The 13,597-nt window shown below is 33.2% G+C and overlaps 1 pseudogene across 1 annotated transcript; it reads left to right on the top strand.

Moving 5' to 3' along the window:
• The first annotated feature begins 8,371 nt into the window (after positions 1 to 8,371).
• On the top strand, positions 8,372 to 12,397 carry LOC143602026 (V-type proton ATPase subunit d2-like; annotated as a pseudogene). Its single transcript, XR_013147757.1, has 10 exons — positions 8,372 to 8,542; positions 8,624 to 8,744; positions 8,835 to 8,942; positions 9,024 to 9,126; positions 9,705 to 9,785; positions 9,861 to 9,946; positions 11,731 to 11,790; positions 11,866 to 11,941; positions 12,038 to 12,172; positions 12,266 to 12,397. The product of XR_013147757.1 is annotated as a V-type proton ATPase subunit d2-like (transcript).
• Positions 12,398 to 13,597: the final 1,200 nt, after the last annotated feature.

Genomic DNA, 13,597 nt, shown 5'->3' on the forward strand with positions numbered 1-13,597 from the left:
TTTTGGGTTTTACCATATGATCCATAACTGCAATTATTAATCTATAATATATATAAACGAAATCTTTAAAATCCTACGTGTCGTGTTCTGGTCGCTTCTGGTATCAGAGCCTTGTGCTCAGCTTTTTAAAAATTAATGTCAGAGCCTTGTGCTCAGCTATAATTAAACACTAAGCCTTAGGCTCAGTTAAAATGGAAAATAAAAATTTTCTAATTGAAGATGATTCTGAAGAATCATACAAACAAAATACTGAAGTTATCAACTTTAGTGAAAATGAAAGAGGTTTTCAATCAGATTACTTGATTAATTTTGACCAATTAACAAAAATAAGCAAGCTTAAGTTCAAGCTTGATAATAGACAAGTTTTTAATCAACCTAATAGTTTGCAAAGCCTAGTTTCAAGAAAAAATAAAATCCTTTACTGCTTTAATACTGAAGAATTTTCAGTAGACATAAAGGATACATCGGGAAAAGTATTTTTGCCACTCTTAACTAAAGGAGAAATAGCAAAAAGACTTTTGACTATTAAACCCGAATTAAGAAAATCAATGAACATGGTGCATATAGGAGCGGTAAAAATCTTACTAAAAGCACAGTTCAGAGATGAAATTAATTTTCCTATAAAAATGGCTGTTGTTGATAATAGAATCATTAACAGACAAGATGCTCTCTTAGGGGCAGTACAAGGAAATTTAGCTTATGGTAAATTTATGTTTACCGTATACCCTAAATTTGCTTTACATCGAGATTCAAGAGATTTCGACAAAACTCTTAGTTTCATACATCAGTGCGAAAGAACTGATCTAATGGAACCAGGAAATAAAGTATTTACGATTAATTATCTAATATCATATGCTATTACCAACAGTACTCATTCAATAGAGTATAAAGAAAAAGAGAGTATAACAATCGAAGATATATTCTCAGATACAGGAACAGTAGAAGAAAGTAAATTCACTGAACCTTCACAACTTCAAGAAAATTGGGCAATAATCATAGCTCGAGATAAACAAATTTTAGAGTCTAGACCTAGACACAGTTTTTCTGGACACACTCTAAGAACTAGAGAACCAACTTCCACCTCTACAGAAATACAATTAATACGATCTATGTCAGAAAGAATAGATAAGTATGGAGAAATTCTTAAAGAGGTTATAGGAATATAATGCCTTTAACGCCAATCATAGAAGCAGTTAAAGCTCTAGATTGTGCAATTAACTTTGAAAAAAGTGAAATTCTGAGATACGAAGGCCAAATAAACCAAACTAGATATAACTTTATGTTACAGGAGAACATAAAAGCTCAGAATATAAGATTCTTCAAACAAGAATTAGCTGTTGCTAAAAAGAAACTCTCTAAGCTTAAAGCGAGAAGAACTCTAATAACCACAACATGAGTTCTCTTCTAAAGTTAGAAGAATTAATTAGAGATTTAATTAATAAAGTAGAAAAGTTATCTACCAATGAAAATCTAGAGACTATAGCTGCAAAGATCATTAAGGATGTCTCAGAAAAGATTGATAAAATAGAGGAAGCTAAACCTCAAAAGATAGAACAACACACAAAAATCTTCAACGAACAAGGAAGATTTCAAAAATACTCTTTTCCTAACTTTAATGTAGGAAATCCGTCATTAGGAAGTTCTAAATGTCCAAATGCATTAAAATGGCCTTTTGGTACGAAAGAACCATAGAATATTAAAATATACAATTCTTTAAAAAACTGACATGAAAGGACAACGCCCATGTGATAATCTTTTAAAAGAACGCCCATGTGATAACCTTTTAAAAGAGAAAAGAAGCCCATGTGAGATGTCTAAATTATTAAAGATTGAGCTACAAAAGTGTCACATAATTCAAAAATTCAGCATAATTCAGGATGACTGGAGTATGCACCCAGGTGACAAATTAGAAACTCTATCCGAGTTATTAAAGCAAAAGTTAAAACTTGAAAGAGAAATTCAAGAGCTTAACAAAACAAAAAAATGAGTTCTATCTCTAAAAAGCTAGAACAAATATTTGACAATCAGCTAGAGACAGGCTCAGCTGAACAAATACATGAACTAGTTCAACTAATGTCACTAAGTGATAAAGAATGCGAACAAAAATTTGCGGAAAATAAAAGCCTTAGAGACAAATATTTTCCAGAAAAGGTTTTTACATTAAAAGAACCTAAAATTGAAAAAGATATAACACCAGAACCTATAACTGAAGATGAAAGTTCTTCTGAAGAATACACTCCTATGTACAATAGTAGAACAAATAGGGCCAGTACTGGCTATACTAGCCACAAAAAGAAAAATGTAGAATTTTCTATGCCTTATCACAAAGGTATACCAAACTCTAATAATGGAAGTTCAACCACAATTGACACTATTAAAATAGACTGTATCTTTGATCTTGAAAAAAGAAAAGAAGTTATAGACAAATGGAATACTGAGATTAGTCTCATTATCCAATCTAATCCAGAAGAGTTCTCTAATGCTAAAGCAGTTTTATTATTAATAGAACATAAATCTTCCGGAATTATTCAAGATTTCATTAAAGGTACAACCTGGAATGAAAATATGAATGGTATAGACCTCTTTGACAAACTAATAAACGCCATGTATATGATGTTTTTAGGTCTTGATTTTCTTACAAATAAAGATCAAGAAAATCAAAAATTGTTGGAAAAAGCAAGACAAAATCTTACGAAAGCACAATTATGTGATATATGTCTTTTAGACGATTTCACTTGCTTATTTGAGCAAAACTTGTACAAATTAAGTACGGGTGAATATCATTCCTGGATAGAAGCCTACTTAATGAAAATCCCCATAGTAAGAGAAAAAGCCAAAGAAAGATGGAATAAAGAAAAGAATTCTTTTACTGTGCATTCCCTCGGATTTGCTACAAGAATTGTTAAAGAAGAAATAGCAGTCTATTGTGATTTCTCCAATAAACAAAAACAGTTAAAAAGATTTAACAAAAAATGTTGCAGTACGTTAACTTAAATACCTCAATTATCCTTTGGATGCGACTCACCCAAAGATAAAAAATACTTCAAAAAGAAATATAAAAGAAAATATACAAAAAGAAGGTTCTGGAAAACCAAGAAGAAAAAATTTACGCCAGGAAAATATTTTTCAAAAGATAAACCAAAAATCTGTCCGCAAGGAAAGAAAAAATGCAGATGTTGGATATGTTCTGAAGAAGGACATTATGCCAACAAATGTCCTAACCGACAAAAATTCCCAGAAAAAACAAAGCTCATTTTAGAAGCTGAAGAAGAAGGATATTTTCCTTCTGAAAACATTTACGATGGGTATACTCAGGTATATTCATTAACAGTCACATACGACTCTTTTGACGATTCTACTGACTCAGAATGACTACAACGCATAAGCGGGAAGAAAATGAATTAGGCAAATTACATTTTTGTCAAAATATTTTAAAACAAGAAGAATTGGTTTATGCTAATATAACCAATCCCAACTCTATTTATATCAAAGGAAATATAAATCGATAACTTTACATTGCTATGTTGATACCGGAGCAAGCCTCTGTCTAGCAAGTAAGTACGTTATCCCTGAAGAACTTTGGGAAAACACACCCAAGGACATTAAAGTAACTATAGCTAATGAAGAAACAATCAAACTAAATAAGGTTTGTAGAAATCTTATAGTTTACTTTTCAGGAGAACCTTTTCCTATTCCTACCATTTATCAGCAGGAATCAGGAATAGATTTACTCATTGGAAATAATTTCTATCAGCTTTATGGACCCTTTACATAATGGTTAGACATAATATCTTTTCACCTTAATCAAGAAATGATTCTGATTAAGAAAATAACCAAAGCACTTCGCGTTGGGAACCCCGATTTTCTTGAGTCAATGAAAAAAGATTCAAAAACAAAGCAAATACCTGGTACTAATATAACTCAAGAAGTTATAAAACCAGAAGAAAAATATTTCATAGAAATACAAAAATATCAAAAAATAGAAACGCTACTTGAAAAAGTATGCTCAGAAAATCCCATTGACCCAGAAAAATCCAAAAACTGGATGAAAGCGTCAATAAAATTAATAGATCCTAAGACTGTAATCAGGGTAAAACCAATGAAATACAGTCCACAAGATAGAGAAGAGTTTAGCAAACAAATTAAAGAGTTACTTGAGCTAAAATTAATTGTTCCAAGTAAGTCACCTCATATGTCACCAGCGTTTCTAGTTGAAAATGAAGCTGAAAAAAGAAGAGAAAAAAAGCGAATGGTAGTAAATTATAAAGCGGTTAAATCAGCAACAATAGGAGATAGTCATAATCTTCCGTATATGCAAGAATTACTAACCCTCTTAAGAGGAAAAACCATATTTTCTAGTTTCGACTGCTAAAGTGGCTTCTGGCAGGTACTATTAGATGAAGAATCTCAGTTACTAACTGCATTCACATGTCCTGATGGTTATTATCAATGGAAGGTAGTTCCTTTCGGATTAAAACAAGCACCTTGTATATTTCAAAGACATATGCAGAATGCTTTAAGAGGATTAGAAGATTAATGTACCATCTATGTAGACGATATCATAATATTTTCTAACTCTGAGGAACAGCACTATTTTCATGTTTTATCTATTTTAAAAAAAAATTGAAAAATATGGAATCATTTTGTCAAAAAAGAAAGCAAATCTTTTTAAAACAAAGATAAACTTTTTAGGTCTTGAAATAGATAAAGGAACTCATTGTCCACAAAAACATATTTTGGAAAATTTACATAAATTTCCAAATACTTTAGAAGACAAAAAACATCTGCAAAGATTTCTTGGTGTTTTAACTTATGCCGAAAGCTACATCCTGAAGCTTGCAGAGCTCAGAAAGCCGCTACAGGTAAAACTAAAAAAGGAATATGTATGGGATTGGAAGGAAGCCGATACAGATTATATTAAAAAGATAAAGAAAAACTTAAAAAGTTTTCCTAGACTTTATCTTCCAAAAGAAGAAGATTTTCTTATAATTGAAACCGATGCCTCAAATGATTTTTGTGGTGGGGTCTTAAAGGCAAAAACAGCTGATAGAGAGGAAATTTGTAAATACACCTCTGGAAGTTTTAAACCAGCTGAAAGAAACTACCACAGTAATGAAAAAGAATTACTGGCGGTAAAAAACACCATTTCAAAGTTTTCTATTTATCTAACCCCTGTAAAATTCCTAGTCAGGACAGATAATAAAAACTTCACTTATTTCCTAAAAAAAAAAAATTCAGGAGATAATAAGCAAGGACACCTAGTCAGATGGCAAATGTGGTTTTCAAGATATTCCTTTAATATTGAACATCTTGAAGGACCAAAAAACGTGCTAGCTGATAGCTTGACACGTGACTTTCAAAATACGTAAGCAATGACGTAATCTTTTTCTATAAATAGAATGCGTCTCTTTCGAAAGTTCATCACACCCTCATTTAGAAAAAGAATTGTGATGGAAGAAGAAAAAGAAAAAATCAAGGCCCTACGCCTAAAAGAAAAAATTCTTTTAATAGAATTACGAGCTGTGCAACAGCAAATTGTGTTATACAATGAATTGCTTAACACCAAAACTGTAAATTCTGTACAGGAAGACGAAAGTCTAAAAACAAAATCTATTCCTCTACAAACGGCTAAAGGTAAAGAAAAATCAAGTCCGTTGATCCCTGATGCTTTGGGAAAAAGCATACATGAGGCAAAAGATGAGCCACAATCATCTTCTAGTCCGGAAGCAAACGGCTCCGGTAAAGACAACTCAAATCCATTTATGGCTGATAGTTTGCCAAAAACTATTAAAACCACCTATGCTCAAAAGGTGATAGCTCCAGGAAATCAAAATTCAAGATTCTACGTCATTTTTTATGGGGACCACAGAGGAATTTATGCAGACTGGGCTATTGTCTCAAAATATGTCCAGAATACATCAGCTCCTTACAAAAAATTCAGCTCCTTGTTACAAGCCCAACATGAAGCCACAAGATTTTCTGCAGAATTTGGGAAAAAAGAAATTCCATTAAGAATTTCTCTCTTTCCTACACCTGTAGTAAAGACAGCAAGAACATCACCGGTTAACTTTTCAAACTCACCATTTGAAAGAAAATCAGAAAAAAGAATAGAGATTCAGAATGAAGAAATCGACCTAATAAGTTTGGACGAATTCCGATCAGTCTGGTCTAAAGCTAGGGCTCTTAGCCAGAAGACTTTGAAGTCGAAAATATATACACAGAAGACAAGACATCAAAAAGTCTATACAACTTCTGTCCAGCATCTGATCCTCATTTAGTTTCTCTTGCATTTTCTGCTGGACTAATTAAATGTATATATCCCTCTACTAATTTACAAGAAATTAACTTGTTCACAGAAGGCATGAAGAAGGCTATAAAAACCTTCAGAAAAAAGATTGCAGCTGCCAAAGATGCTAACATTTATATTGAATGCATCTCTGCGATACCAGATTTGTATCAATGAAAAAGCTTTCCCGCCTTACATTTATTAGAGGTTGGCTTAGCTAAAACAAGAAATGTCCAACCTTCCAAAGTCATGGAAGAAAAAGAAGATGTCAGCAATTGGGTCTCCATTAGAGTTAATGGGTATCTAAAAATCTTAAAGACTCTTCAGCAGATTAAAGTTGGAAGTTTAAAAAAAAAATTAATTACTGCTGCCAAAACTGCATAATTACTAGTTACAGTGGAACCCCCCTACCTGTTCATGAAAAAAATGCAATAGAGACCATTGAGCAACGAATCGTTCTCAATCAACTTGATGTAGGTCCAGCCACTAAAAAATTATTGTGTCAAGAACTGGCACGCATAATAGAAAATCATGCATGTGAAGAGTGCAGAGAAAGTGACATCCTCTCAGACGAAATGATGGAGGATACACGTGAATTGGACCCTACACATGGGTTCATTGATTAAAAGCAAGCATGTGAATAACGCAGGCAAAGCAACAACCTCTCAGTCAAATAATGGAGGACACGTAATTAAGACCCCACACGGGTTCAATTATGAAGATAATTACGTAAGCACTTACGTAAACAAAAAGAACTTTAAGTTCATTGTTTTTCCTATATAATGTAAGAATTGTAAGGGATAGAGGCATCGAATACTCTCCCGAAAAATTTAATTTCCTTGTAATCTTAGCTATGTGTGAGTAAGCTCCCCTTTAGGGGAAAATGATGTAAATATCTAGAAGTTTTTCCTCCGGGAAAAACAGTTACGAAATAAAATATTCCTTTTTATCAACATCTCTGAATTTTGTTATAAAATCTGAAGTCCTGGAGTCATTTTTATTTCCGTCAAGGCAGAAGGCCATAGGAAGATAATGATTGGATTGATCACTCATCACAAAGGTTCAGAGACAATGGAGATCTAAGGTATATCTGTCTCATAACTGTTATACTTCAATGATTTTACTCGTTTTTCTTTAAATCAAAAAACTATAATCTTTGAAATAATTTTCAAAAATCATGAAAACAAGATATCCGCACTTCCCCCCAATAAAGCCACCAGATTGTTTCTTTTATAAATGATGGCATCTCATTAATTTAATCCAATTTTGACCCGTTGGGTTATAAAACGGGTAATAACATAGAAACATGGGTTATATCTTTATTTGTGAAAGAAACTCAACTTCTCTTTCTTACTCTCTGAATTTGTTCTAGCCGTCATCCCCAATAAATCCCTATTCCATCCCCATCAAAATAACCTACGCATTTGCCTTCAGTTTTAAATTCGTCTTCCTCCTTTCGATCGTTTTCATCAACCTAATTGATTAATTTTTGCGCATAAGGTTCTCACCCCTATAGCCACGTATATATCATCATCATATGTGATTTAATCATATTTATATGTTTTTTTTATGTAATCTCATTCCAGTTTAATGAAACTTGGTATGGGCAGTCAATTTGAATAATAAATTGATTTGAGTCGAAATAGTGAAACAATTGAATATCATCTTAAATTTATATAAACTTAACATTAAAAAGTGTTGGTTTATATATCCTCTCAAGCCACCATATTGCTTTTATTTGTAAATGGAGGTTTCTCATGCATTTTACCCAAATTTACGGGTATGAGTTTAATCAAACCCAGATAGTCTTAAACGGGTTATAATTAAAAACAATTTTATAGTAAAATAATAATAATAAACAGGTCATGACTTTCACCAAACTTAGATAACTTTTAAATAGATTATAACATCTCATTTATTTGCGTAACCCTCTTATTATAATCCAAATAAAATTAAAATCCAGAAAAAAAATATATAAAGGAAAGATATGATATGGAAGTCCGCTTGATTAATGACACGTAACTGAATTTTGATTTGATGGAAACAAGTAACTACCCTCCTGTCCCCTTGTGAATTGAATTGAAGATGTACGGATTGGAAGCGATGACCTTCAACATTGACGGCGGTTACCTGGAAGCCATCGTTCGAGGCCACAGATCTGGTCTGTTGACCGCTGCGGATTACAACAATCTCTGCCAGTGTGAAACCCTAGATGACATCTCACCGCCACCGAATACGGCCCTTACCTTCAAAACGGTATTATTATTTATTCGATTCAATTGATATATTTTTATGTAAATTCAAATAAATTAAGTTTTTTCCTTTTTTTTTTTGCAGAGCCTTCACCATTACACACGACTACAATTGTAGAGAAATGCACCCTTAAGTTGGTTGATGAGTATAAGCACATGCTATGCCAAGCCACCGAGCCTTTGTCAACCTTCTTAGAGTACATAACGTATGTATGCAGATTCATTTATCCTTTTATAGATGTTTGTTTGCTGTAATTTGTATCTTACAGTCAATATTATCATTGCTGCCCTTACAGATATGGTCACATGATTGATAATGTCGTTCTTATTGTTACTGGAACCTTGCATGAGAGAGATGTTCAAGAACTGTTAGAGAAATGCCACCCATTGGGAATGTTTGACAGGTCGGTCATTTCTTATTAAAAGTATTCTTTTTTCGCTTTGCAAATGCTGATATGATATTATATGCCTGTTTGTTTCTTCAGTATTGCCACCCTCGCAGTTGCTCAGAATATGCGTGACCTTTATAGACTCGTGCTCGTCGATACACCACTTGCTCCATACTTCTCTGAGTGCATCACATCAGAGGTATAGTTTCACAATACTCCACTGTAGACAATTTAATTCTTATAGTAGTAAAACAGTTTTTATGGTATATAGAAATGTTTCTTAAAATACGAATGTTCAGTGAAATGTTTATGAACCATTCAGCGGGAAGTTCGCTTTTCTATTAAACAAACAAGCATGAACAAGTATTATTCTTTATTATTTAGTTAAACGAATGAACATGATCGCATGTCTTGTTCGGTCATGTATGTTCGTGAACGTTCGTTTACGTTCATTAAATTATGTTTGTTGGTTTACGGTCATCACATATTTACTTAAAATTTTTAGGCCCACCAGATTATGTTCATGTTTACTTATAAAGTTGTAGTTGGTGTTCACTAAGTCATGTTCTTTCGTCTAAGTTCAGTTGTGTTTGTTAATGAACCGTCTGTTTATACTATAATGAACGAACACGAATGAGAAAACCCCGTTCGTTTAATGTTCATGTCTAATGGTTTGTTTGGTTGAAGTTAAAGAACAAACACGAACTTTCTTTGTCCGTGTTCGTCCGGTTCGTTTACAGGATCCAAAAAGTTTCTGATTGTTGATATTATCTGCAGGATTTGGATGACATGAACATTGAGATAATGAGAAACACTCTTTATAAAGCTTATCTTGAGGACTTCTACCAGTTCTGCCAGGTAAGCATTTTCTGATTATTTTGGAATCTGCAAATACTATCCTAAATTTCTGTTCTAACGTTAGTTTGCAAACAGAAGCTAGGTGGTGCGACTGCTGAAATTATGTCTGATCTTCTGGCATTCGAGGCTGACAGGAGAGCTGTTAATATCACCATAAACAGGTGCTACAACTATCTGTAAACATGTTCATGTTGGAGAATTCTCTAGGGGTGAGCAAATAAGCGAATTAAAAACCGCAACCGACTTACACACACCGAAATGACCAAACCCGGCAATTAACCAATGATTCGGTTAAGTCATGACTGATTAACCAAAATATGTGGATCAGTTATGGTGTGTGCCATAACTGAACCGAACCGAAAGTCATAGATTAAACTAAATATTAAACATCACTTATAGAATTCCTGATTTCTTGGTATTAAGTTTATCATGTATGAAGTTGCCTATATTTTTATTTAACATCAATGAGTGATCATAATATTTGGTACTTTTGCTCTCTTTTATGATTTTGTAGATTCTGGTTTGTAAATTCTTATGAATTCTTTCTAAAATTAGTTTCAAGTTTTGGAGAAAATCGATATTATATTGTTTTTTAGAATAGGTTTAAAAAAAGTACTTAACTTGCAGCACTTCAGTTTGAAGAAAATTCCTATAAATAAACGTTAAGAGTCACACATTGCTACTTTAATAAAATGATATGTTTCAATTACCTTTTATAAAACAGAGGCCTAGTGGCATCAAATTATTAAAAAAATTTAATGCTTTTTCTGGCCCATTGGTTGAAGATACTAAAGCTGTCTTGTTTAGTTTAATATTTTGGCCTAAAGTCTAACTGTTGTGACGAATCAAAATACAAACCAATAATAATGGTCTTTTCTACTAATTCTAGTTTAAAGTTAGCTGCACCGTATTAACATGTAGAACCGATTAACCATAACTGACTTAACCATAATTGATAGTTATCATTCTTTGGTTAACTGAAAGTTCGGTTATGATGGCGGTTTTATGCCAAAACCGACTCAAATTGACACATGCATGCCCCGAGGATTCTTTATATTATACACTGCGACGTCAGCCCATTTACTTATGAATGGTTCGGTTTGGGTTTTGTTATATCCCTAACGGGTGGAACAGTTCAATTAGGTTGAAACTCTAGGGATATAAATGAGTCAAGCCGTTTGTGAGCTACTCGAGATTTGTTCGTTAAAAGCTCGAACCAAGCTTAAAGATAAGCCTGTTGAATAAATGAGCCTGAGCCCAAGCTTCACTTATCGAACTCGAGCTGGGTCACGAGCCTGTTATTTATATAAATTTTTATTTAATACAATAATATAATAACTATTATTATTTGTAAAATCATGATCTAAATAATTAAGTAATATGCATCACGTTATATATAAAAGTTATATTTAATATAAGATATATATAAAATAATAATTAAAATGTATATAAATTAGTTAATAAACAGTAAGCGAGTTGAGCTAGAGCTTTGAAAACCACTCACACGCTGAGTTGGGTCTAAGACCTTGAAACAACCGAGCTCGAGCTCAAGCTCTCATAAGTTATACGAGCCGAGCTTGAGCCTAGTCGAGCTCAGGCTCGTCTTGGCTCGTTCACACCCCAACTTGCAAGTCACCCAAAGTCTATTTTCAGCACATAACTTCCTAAAATCATTTCATCTAGAAATTACTTTATCATTGTATTTATTTTGTAATCATAATTAACAAGTTATTTTATTCCTTTTTCAAAAGTATACACAAAAATGTTTTCAGGCCAACCGACTTTGATCCACACATATCAACGCGTGTTAAAATTGACCTCTTTCAGGCTGTTACCCAACCCACCTGCTCGCTTATCCTGCCACCTCTACTAATCAATAAAGTTAAGTTTCTAATGTTAATTTAATAATCTTTTATCGATTGGGTTTATCATTTTGCATATGTAGCATCGGAACAGAGCTTACCCGAGACGACCGTTGGAAGCTGTATTCTAGCTTTGGTTTACTGTAAGTTAACAGAACTCTTGATATATCTGTTAATTGGAGATTTATTTACTTAATATATTTGTGACTTTGAAATAGTTACCCCTATGGCCATGAGGAACTTGCTGTTTGTGAAGACATAGATCAGCTATATTTTATCCCTATCAAAAGTTTGGTGTTTTTTCGTATGCACTTTCTAATTCTCCTGAAGGGGTAGAAAGGTAAGTTACCAAGTTTAATTGAGTTTCGTGCCTCTTAAACTGCTACTTAGGTCCGTGGCGTGATGGAGAAATACCCTCCATACCAGCCAATATTCTCTAAGCTGTCATACGGAGAGAGTCAGATGCTTGACAAGGCATTTTATGAAGAGGACGTGAGGCGACTCTGTTTATCTTTTGAGCAACAGGTTCGTACTCGCGAACCATGTTTATTCTTCTTATTATTATTATTATTATTATTATTATTATTATTATTATTAATGCTGGTCTATTTGATGCAGTTTCACTATGGTGTGTTCTTTGCATACATGCAACTCAAAGAGCAGGAGATCAGGAACCTGATGTGGATCTCAGAGTTTGTGGCCCAGAACCAGAAATCCAGGGTTCACGACAGTGTGGTTTTCATATTTTAGCTCGGAACAATTTATGTATATTCATTTGCTGTTTGCAGATTTTCTCAAATAAGGTTATCGTGTATGTTAAGTTTTGTTGTTTGTGAAGAAGTCGTGATAAATAGCTGTATCAACCTACATTAACATGGATATGGCACGTAATCTGAATTTGTTAGAAGGATTAAGTAATCTCGTTATTATGATTTCTCATATGAGTAGCAAAATGGGTGGGTTGGGTCAGGTTGAGTATCTTTGGAGTGAAACAAAATTTGCAAATTGAGTATAGTTTTTACCAAACTATTTGATCATATATTTTGAATGCAAACAGAAAGGAAAATGTCAGGATCGGGATCTTGTATTACACATAAAACAATTGACAAGAACAAACATAAGATCTAAATATGAAGATCCATTGATTATACCAGCGGAATCAGTAATAATCAGGATGTTAGACTAGCTGTATGATTGTTTGGAAACACTCACAATATACTCAAAGATAATAGTATATTAATATATATCGTTTAAGAACAATGGAAGTGTTTATAGAGTTTGCATGAAATGTTTAAGGTTTTGGCATTCAATGCGACGGTACTAGGTCAGCATAAATGAGGTCTTAGTCTCTTATTAATCGTTTATGCACGCATGCCTATAATGTAAACCTAGTCTTCTTTATATAGGCCTATAGACGTTCCTTCTAGAAACCCCATTGATTAAATAATACATTAAGAATAAGTGCAAGTGTAAAATAGGTATTTGAGTATGATATATCCTTGTCGAGCAGACCTTTTAATTCCGAGTATGCTCGAAATATGTCTTCGAGCAAATTTTACTTAGAAAATATTCTACTCTAGCAGACTTCAATCTTCATGACATATTCCAACATTGCTAAAAAAAGTCTCATGAGCAAACATATTCTTCTTGATCTCTTTAATCCTTTCTTATGATTTATTGAGAACAATTTCATTATGCTCGTGTACTGAAAGTTGCTCGAGATTGAACCATGCTCGAAGCGTTACTTAGAACATATTGAGATCATCCTTCATTGTATCTATGCTCGACCCAACAAAATATTCAAGGACTTTGGTTTAAGATGGATAGATCAAGTGCTTGCTCGAATAACAAACAGTGCTTGATGAAGAACATCCTTGCTTGACGAACAGTAACTTTCTCGAAGCTTTCAACACTTAGAAGAATTCCAGAAGATAATCTTACGAGCGTAAG

The sequence above is a fragment of the Bidens hawaiensis genome, unplaced genomic scaffold (assembly GCF_021521415.1).
Source record: "Bidens hawaiensis isolate Kalapana, Puna unplaced genomic scaffold, B.hawaiensis_p1.1 tig00057782_1, whole genome shotgun sequence".
NCBI classification, from domain to species: domain Eukaryota; kingdom Viridiplantae; phylum Streptophyta; class Magnoliopsida; order Asterales; family Asteraceae; genus Bidens; species Bidens hawaiensis.